General features: G+C 39.0%; 1 protein-coding gene across 2 annotated transcripts in view; it reads left to right on the forward strand.

Moving 5' to 3' along the window:
* GPR176 (G protein-coupled receptor 176) overlaps nucleotides 1–8,874 on the forward strand; it is a 119,536-nt gene that overhangs the window by 77,557 nt on the left and 33,105 nt on the right. The window lies entirely within an intron of this gene.

The following is an 8,874-nucleotide window of genomic DNA, read 5'->3' on the forward strand; positions in this document are numbered from 1 at the left end:
ATCAGCTTAAGGGGAGATTTTGGGCAGAGACGATGGGGTTTTCTAAATATACAATCATGTCATCTGCAAACAGGGACAATTTGACTTCCTCTTTTCCTAATTGAATACCCTTTATTTCTTTCTCCTACCTGATTGCCCTGGCCAGAACTTCCAAGACTATGTTGCATAGGAATGGTGAGAGAGGGCATCCCTGTCTTGTGTCAGATTTCAAAGGGAATTCTTCCAGTTTTTGCCCATTCGGTATGATACTGACTGTGGGTTTGTCATAAATAGCTCTTATTATTTTGAGATATGTCCCATCAATACCTAATTTATTGAGAGTTTTTAGCATGAAGGGCTGTTGAATTTTGTCGAAGGCCTTTTCTGCATCTATTGAGATAATCATGTGGTTTTTGTCTCTGGTTCTGTTTCTATGATGGATTACGTTTATTGATTTGCATATATTGAACTCTCATGGGCTATTAATGTAAAACTTCACATTTTATTAACAATAATCGCTTCTTTAGCTGAAGAAAAAGTGTTTTCTTTCTTTAGACTAATTAAGAATTAGCAAGTCATCTTAGAATTTAAAACTTTGAAAATGTTATTTTTTCTTCCTTTAGTCTACAAATAATAAGATGAAGGCTGAGCAGCAAAATACAATGGAATGTTTTAAGTTTTACCTACGTTTGATTTAAGCAAATGGGGCATTTATTTTGAGGGAGCATCAGAAGATGAAGTGGGAAAGGTCAGATTCCTTAGAGATTCATTTGTTGGCTTTATAGATTTAATTCTTTAGAGTATCCTACATTTAAATTGTTGCTTTATTGAAAAACCCAGCATATTTGTCCGTAAATAAAAATATTCAGAATGCAGAAACTTAATGAATATATGACAGCCTAATTTTGTTATGAGTCATTACTCACTCAATGAGTGAGAACATTTTTAAAATTATTACAGCAGCTGGTACCTTTAGACTTTTTCTTTTTTTTTAATTAATGGAGATGGGATCTTGGTACGTTACCAGGCTGGTCTCGAACTACTGGCCTCAAACCATCCTTCTGCCTCAGCCACCCAAGTGCTGGGATTACAGGCCTGAGCCACCATGATTGGCCAGAACAAGCACGTATTAATCGGCTACCATGAGCCAAGCACTGTGTTGTACTCTGGTGATGAAAAGACAAAGATAAATACTGTTCTTATCCTTGAAGAGTTCATGAGCTTTTGGAGGAGTTAGTCTTATGACCTTATGAGGGCCTTAGCTCATAAGGTTATAGCTGAGATTAAATGAGTTAATGTTTGTAAGATGCCTGGCTTGTAATTATTGCTCAATAAATGTTAGCTGTTACTACTACTACTGTTACCACTGCTAGTATCACCACTACTGTGCTAAGTGCTGTGTTAATTAATGTAAACAAAGTATAATGGAGAAACAGAAGATTAAATTTGCATGAAATCTGTGGAATCAAAGAGGTCTTCATGGAGAAGGTGATATTGGAAATGGATCCTTAAAGCTTGAATAGGATTTTCCATGTATATACAAGAGGCAAGGGAATTCCTACACAAAAGAAAGTGATCAGGTAAGGACATAAAGGAGCTGGAGTAAATGGCACACTCCGGGAGTGAGAGGTGATCCAGGAAGCTAGAATCCAACCTGCAATCATGGTAGGCAGTGGACAGAGAGAATCTTGGGACTGCTGGTCAGGCACTTACAGCACTGTGCAAAGGAATTGAGATTTTATCCTGTGAGTAGAGAAGAGGCATTGGAGGATTCTGGTCTTTAAAAGATGACTGGCGAAAATGGAAAAGCTTAGGAGAGATTAGAGCCAGGCCCCCCGATAGGCAGTGGATATTGTGACAGTCCTTCTCTAGACCGATAACTCAACTTGTTATCAGTTTGAATAGACTTCAACATTTTTTAAAGAATTGACTTTACCTCTTTGGCACCTTCAGTTGATTACCGTCTGTGTATGATGACTTCTGGGTTTAGTCAGATGTCCCTAGCTATAGGATCAGAAAAATGTCTAGAATGCATTGATGTAGTTGAATGTAACACTTTCTTATTGTTATTTGCCACGAATCCAGTTGCTCGTTGACAAACATTCAGTAAGCATCTCCATGTGCCAAGTACTGTGCTTGACTCAAAGAATGGGGACATTTGCAGAACGAATTTTGTTGGTTAACAAACTAAAGGGGACCCTGAGTAAAGGGTTTTCCCTTTCTCCTTCTCTTGGAACAAATTTATATTAACTTTATAGCCCTGTCCCCCTAGAAGTCTCCCTCAGTCTCTTTATAAATTTTATAAAGAAGAAGTACCTTCTGAAGAATTTGCCTACATTAAGGAGGTGGGTGTTTTTGTTGGTCTATTTATGTTGCTATAAAGGAATGCCTGAGACTGGGTAATTTATAAAGAAAAGAGATTTATTTGGCTCATGGTTCTGCAGGCTGTACAAGAAGCATGGTGCCATCATCTGCTTCTGGTGAGGGCAGCAGGAAGCTTCCACTCATGCAGGAAGGCAAAAAAAGGAGCAGGCATGTCACATGGCGAGAGAGGAAGCAGGAGAGAGAGGGAGGCAGAGGTGCCAGGCTCTTTTAAGCAATCAGATATCACATGAACTCATTACCACAGGGGAAGGTACCAAGCCATTTATGAGAGATCTGCCCCCATGACCCAAACACCTTCTACCAGGTCCCACTTCTAACAATAGGAATCACATTGCAACATGAGATTTGGAGGAGACAGACTTCCAAACAATATCAGTGTTGATGGCAGTGGCCAAGACCCTGGTATGTTTTCTAGTATCCTTTCCCACTTTTTCCAGAACAATAGAAACCCTCTTTTTCTATGTATTTATTTGTTTGTTTGTTTGTTTTGAGACAGGTCTCACTCTGTTGCCCAGGCTAGAGTGCTGTGGCACGATCTTGGCTCACTGCAACCTCTGCCTCCCAGGTTTAAGCAATTCTTGTGCCTCAGCCTCCTGAGTAGCTGGGATTACAGGCATGTGCCACCATGCCTGGATAATTTTTGTATTTTTATTAGAGACTGGATTTTGCCATGCTGACCAGGCTGTTCTCGAACTCCTGGCCTCAAGTGATCTGCCCTTGTGGGCCTCCCAAAGTGCTGGGGATTACAGGCATGAGCCACTGTGCCAGGCCTGAAACTCTGTTTTTAGATGGATATATCGTTTTCCAGAATGAAGACAGGCTCCATGGTAACCAGTATGATCACATGACTGATGCAGAGTGTCACATAAGAGTTTCCTGCAGTTTTCCTTAAAGACAGGTGATACTGTCCTTTCTCCAGCTTCTTCATCCCCTTTCCACCCTAATTCCTGAAATACAGATATTTTACTGGAGTTCTAGTTTCCACCGTAGACTCTGAGAATGGGGTCCCAGTATTTGGGATGGTGGAATAATGAGCTAGAAAGATGCTGAGAATTTTGTGGGATAGAGCTCCTACAACCAGTCCTGGACTGTCTCTTGGATTTTTATGAGAGACAGAAAAACTTCTTTGTCTTCCTTAAGCTGTTATTTTATGTTTAGCAAAATCGAATCCTTTTGCTTTGTTTTTGTTTTAATAAAATTTTAAACTTTTATTTGTTGTGAGTACATAGTAGGTATATATATTTTGGGCTACAAGATATTTTGATAAGGCTGGGCACAGTGGCTCACTCCTGTAATCCCAGCACTTTGGGAGGCCAAGGCAGGTGGATCACCTGAAGTCAGGAGTTTGAGACCTGCCAGACCAACATGGAGAAACCCCATCTCTACTAAAAAAAAACCAAAAATTAGCTGGGCATGATGGTACACGCCTGTAATCCCAGCTACTCGGGAGGCTGAGGCAGGATAATCGCTTGAACCCAGGAGGCGGAGGTTGTGGTGAGCCGAGATCACGCCATTGCACTCTAGCCTGGGCAACAAGAGTGAAACTCTGTCTGAAAAAAAAAAAAAGATATTTTGATATAGGCATATAATGTGTAATAATCACATTAGGGTAAGAGGTATACATCACCTGAAGCATGTATCCTTTCTTTGTGTTACAAACATTCCAATATTACTCTTTTTTGCTGTTTTAAAATGTACAATAAATTATTGTTGATTATAATCACCCTATTGTCTATCAATTACTAGATCTTATTCTATTTTTTGAACCTATTAATTATCCCCACTTTTCCTCAGCCCCACACTGCCCTAACCAGCCTCTGCTAACCATCATTCTACTGTCTATCTCCATGAGTTCAATTGTTTTAATTTTTAGCTCCCACAAATAAGTGAGAACATGTGAAGTCTGTTTTTCTGTGCTTGACTTATTTCACTTAACGTAATGACTTCCAGTCCCATACATGTTGTTGAAAATGATAGGATCTCGTTCTTTATTAGTGGCTAAATAGTATTCCATTTTGTATATGTAGCACATTTTCTTTATCCATTCATCTGTTAATGGACACTTCACCCAAATCTAATCTTAAGTGATATAATGACAAATCTTTACCCAAATCTAATCTTAAGTTTACCCAAATCCAATCTTAATCTATAATGACTCTTTAGGGTGATTTCATAACCCTTCTTGGAAGCTTATTATAGGGCTTGCTCATCCTTAAAATAGTCCTTTTTATTTTTGAAAAAGTATCTTTGGTATAATCTGTTTCTGTTTTGTCTTGTCCAACTCTCTGAAAATGGAGAATAATTGATTGGCTTCTTTCTCATAATAAATCTTCATGGAATGTAATATTTTTAATTTGCATTAATTTTATAGCTTTTGTCAATCAGTGGATTTAAAACTTCTTAAATTGAAAATATTCATAGCTGGATTCTTTTTATTCATAAGAGATTTTTCCATGCTAGGTTTGGGTTCTAATTATGCTTGTGATTTGTTATTAGGAATTACAACAAGTTTGCTCTTAGCAAAATGAGTAAACTATTTGCTGAACTGTGAAAGGAGGGAACAGAGAGAATGCATTTATAATATCTGCGGAGAATTAATAGAAAATGGACTTTCTCTGTGTGTGTGTACATGTGTGTGAGAAAGAAAAAGTTAGAATGTCACCGAAGCAAAACACTTCTTGTGTTTAATTGCTGCCCTGTTTCATGCTTCCTGGGGAGCAGGAGGCACATCTCAATAGGGGAGCAATGTCAGCTTTCTCTGGTGCATGAAATTGGTGCCACTGTCGGAGGTGCCAGACTCATCTCTGTGCCAGCTGTCTTTATTCTTTGACTTATTTGGGAGACTACAATCCCAGCAAAACAGTCACTAAAAAAAACCTTCAAGGGAAATGTAATTAAATAAATATTAGGACTTTCCTCAGTTTTGTGCTCATATCTTCAAAAATGTACTGAGTCATTTTTTAGAAATAACAGCTTTATTGAGACGTAATTCACTTACCATACAAATCACTCCTTTTTGTTGTATGATTCACTGGTTTTTAGCATATTTACAAAGTTGTACAACCATTACCAAATCATTTTCAAATGTTTTCATAACTCCAGAAAGATACTCTCTTCTCATGAGCATCCGCCTGTCCCCCTAATTCCCTTTGCCCTCAGCTCTAAGCAATCATGAATCTACCCTCTGTTTCTAAGGATTTGCCTATCCTGGACATATACAAATGGAATTGTACAATATGTGACCTTTTGTTACTGACTTTTTTATTTAGCATGATATTTTTGAGGTTCATCCATGTTGTAGTATGTATCAGCACATCATTCTTTTTTATTCCTTTTAATATTTCATTGTATGATTATGCCATATTTTCATTGTCCATTCATCTCTTAATGAACATTTGAGTTGTTTCCGCTCTTTAGCTATTATGAATACGGCTGCTATAAACATTTTTGTAGAAGTTTCTATGTGGACATGTTTTCCTTTCTCTTGGATATATATACTTGGGAGTGGAATTGCTGTGTGTGTGGGAGGCAGCAGAATAATACTCCCAACCCCACCGTCTCCCAAAGATGTTCATTCCCTAATCCTTGGAACCCGTGAATATGTTAAGTCTCATGGTAAATGGACATGAAATTAAGTGTGCAGATGAAATTAAGCTGCTAATCAACTCACCTTAAAATAGATTATTCTAGATCATCTGAGTAGGCCCTCAGTGTAATCCAAAGGGTCTTTAAAAGACAGAAGATAGAGGCAGAAAGAGCCAGAGTAATGCACTTAATGCACTGTAATTAATACTTGACCAGCCATTGTTGGTTTTGAAGGTGGAAGGAACCACAAGCCAAGGAACGGGGACACCCTCTAAAACAAACTTGCCTAACCCACGGCCCGTGAGCCGCATGTAGCCAAGGATGGCTTTGAATGTGGCCCAACACAAATTCGTAAACTTTCTTGAGACATTATAAGATTTGTGTGTGTGTGTGTGTGTTTGTGTGTGTTTAGCTCATCAGCTATCATTAGCGTTAGCATGTTTTATGTGTGGCCCAAGACAATTTTTCTTCCAGTCTGGCCCAGGGAAGTGAAAATATTGGACACCCTTGCTCTAGAAGCTGGAAGAAGCAAGGAAATGAATTTTCCCCTAGAACCCCCAGAAGGAACATAGACCTGCTGAGACCTTGATTATAGCCTTTAGAGAATCACTTTGGACTTCTGACCACCAGAACTGTAATGTAATAATTTTGTGTTGTTTTCATCAGCAAGTTTGCAGTAATTTGTTACAGCAGCAATAGGAAACAAATATATTGAATCATATGGGAACTCTATGTTTAATCTTTTGAGGAACTGTCAGAACATTTCCTAAAGCGGCTGCCCCATTTTGCCTTCCCACCAGCAGTCTATGAGGGTTCCAATTTCTCCACATGCTCACCAGCACTTGTTATTATCTGTCTTTTTTATTGTAGCTATCCTAGTGGGTGTGAAGTGGTTTAACATTGTGGTTTTGATTTGCATTTCTCTGATGGCTAATGATGCTGAGCCTCTTTTCATGTGCTTATTGGCCATTTGTATATCTTCTTTGGAGAAATGTCTATTCAGATCCTTTGCCCTCTTCATTGCACTGGAGCATGGGGTGTGTGTGTGTGTGTGTGTGTGTGTGCATGTGCATGTGTGTAATGTTAGAGGGAGCAGGACCAATTCTGGGACAGTTCATGAAGAGCCTTGTGTACCATGCACCAGGGATTTGGGATAAAATACTGAGAGTGATAAGGGAAGTCAATGATGGATATAAAGCCAGGTGGCATCCTGATCAATTATGTATTTTAGGAAACATTCTGAGGATCCAGTGGAGGATGGATACTGAGGGCTGATGGAAGGAGGAGATAGAGGACTAGTGGCTAAGAGATATTGGGCCACTGGAGTGATGCAATCAAGAAATGACCAGGATTGAAAGCAGAACTGTGGTGGTAGGGCAGAGAAGAGTTTGCAGATTGAAAGGTTTTAGGGGAGATAATCAAATCTACAGCATTTTTTTGGATGTGTGAGTTTAAGAGCAAAAGTCGCTTGAGAAAATCCTAGATATCTGTTTTGGGCCATTGAGTGGAAGGAGGGACATTTTATGGATATAGAGAGCCCTGGAGCAGGATCATTTGGGGGCAGGTAGGAAAGCAACAATGGATTTAGTTTTAACCTTGTTGACTTTGAGGTGTGTGTGACACATCCATGGGGAAATGGGTTGTTTGACACAACTTTGAAATTAAGGAGAGACTTCTTGGCTGGACAGACACATGTGGACGTCGGTACCAGGTCAATTTAGCTGAAGCTGTGGTGTGGCTGAGATTACCTGGGAAGACTGTGTGGTGTGAGAAGAAAAGAAGGTTAGGGATAGGAACATCTTTTGAGGAAACAGACATGAAGGAGGAATCAATGTAGGAGATGCAGAGAGGTTGGCAGAAGATTCTTCATCTGCTGAGGTTTGGCAGTTGTAGAAACCAAGGCAACTCCAATTTTCCATTGTATGCTCAAGTACCTAAGAACCAAGTTAACGCATGCTTCAGTGGTCTCCGAAAGGTTCCCCCATTCCAACCTTAAGCTGAAAAGAACTGTTTCCATTTTTAATGACTCTAAGTTAGCTTAATCAATTTAAAACTTTCAAAGATAATGCTCTTTGATCTTGAAGTGCTTGAAAACTAAACATGGAATGTAGTGGAGGCTTTTGCTTATACTGACATTGACTCTGGGACAAAGCAGAAGTCCACTTTTACGTAAGAGTCTCTGTTTGTTTTCTCCTGGATGAGGCCTTCTCACAGTTGTTATTGACTTATTTCCTTCATCCTTTCATATTCTGACATTTCTTGAATTGGGTTATGTTTTACAATCAAGTGTTATTTAAATCAATGAGGTATTTTAGAATTAAGAAAATAGAGCGTTAAAGTTTAAATCTCATGTCATTTGTGGACATTTTTGCTGTTTCTATTTTGCAGAGTTGTAGCTATTAACATTTAGCACACAGAGTGGAGTCACTTTAATTGGCAACTCATTGGCTGACTCTCACTTTTTTCTTCAAAGTGATTCTAGCCTCTGGCCTCACTAAACTCCTTGCTATTGCCATATTCATGCTGTGCAATCTGCCTGCATGCCCAGGGTGCTCCCTCATCTGTTCCTGTCTCTCCCTCTTGTCTGCCTGGGCCTCCATCCAAGACTCAGATCAAGTGTATCCTATTGTGGTGCTCCACTTCCCACTCCAGCCCATTGGGTCCTCCTTCCTCTTCCCATATATTCCTCCATCATTTGTTCAGTAACTACTTATCTATCTCTCAAACTCTTGTCAACTCCTTGAGATTTTGTCTTATTTGTTTTTGTAAACCTGGTACTTAGCTCAGAGCCTTGCATTCTAATAAATTAATAAATGTTTGTTGAATAAGTAAACTATTTTTGCTATTATCTTTTGAACAGTTCATTGATTGTTCAATATCAAAGAATGGTAGTTTGTAACTCTTTTTTTTTTTTTTTTTTTTTTT

This window comes from Mandrillus leucophaeus, unplaced genomic scaffold (assembly GCF_000951045.1).
Source record: "Mandrillus leucophaeus isolate KB7577 unplaced genomic scaffold, Mleu.le_1.0 Scaffold35, whole genome shotgun sequence".
NCBI classification, from domain to species: domain Eukaryota; kingdom Metazoa; phylum Chordata; class Mammalia; order Primates; family Cercopithecidae; genus Mandrillus; species Mandrillus leucophaeus.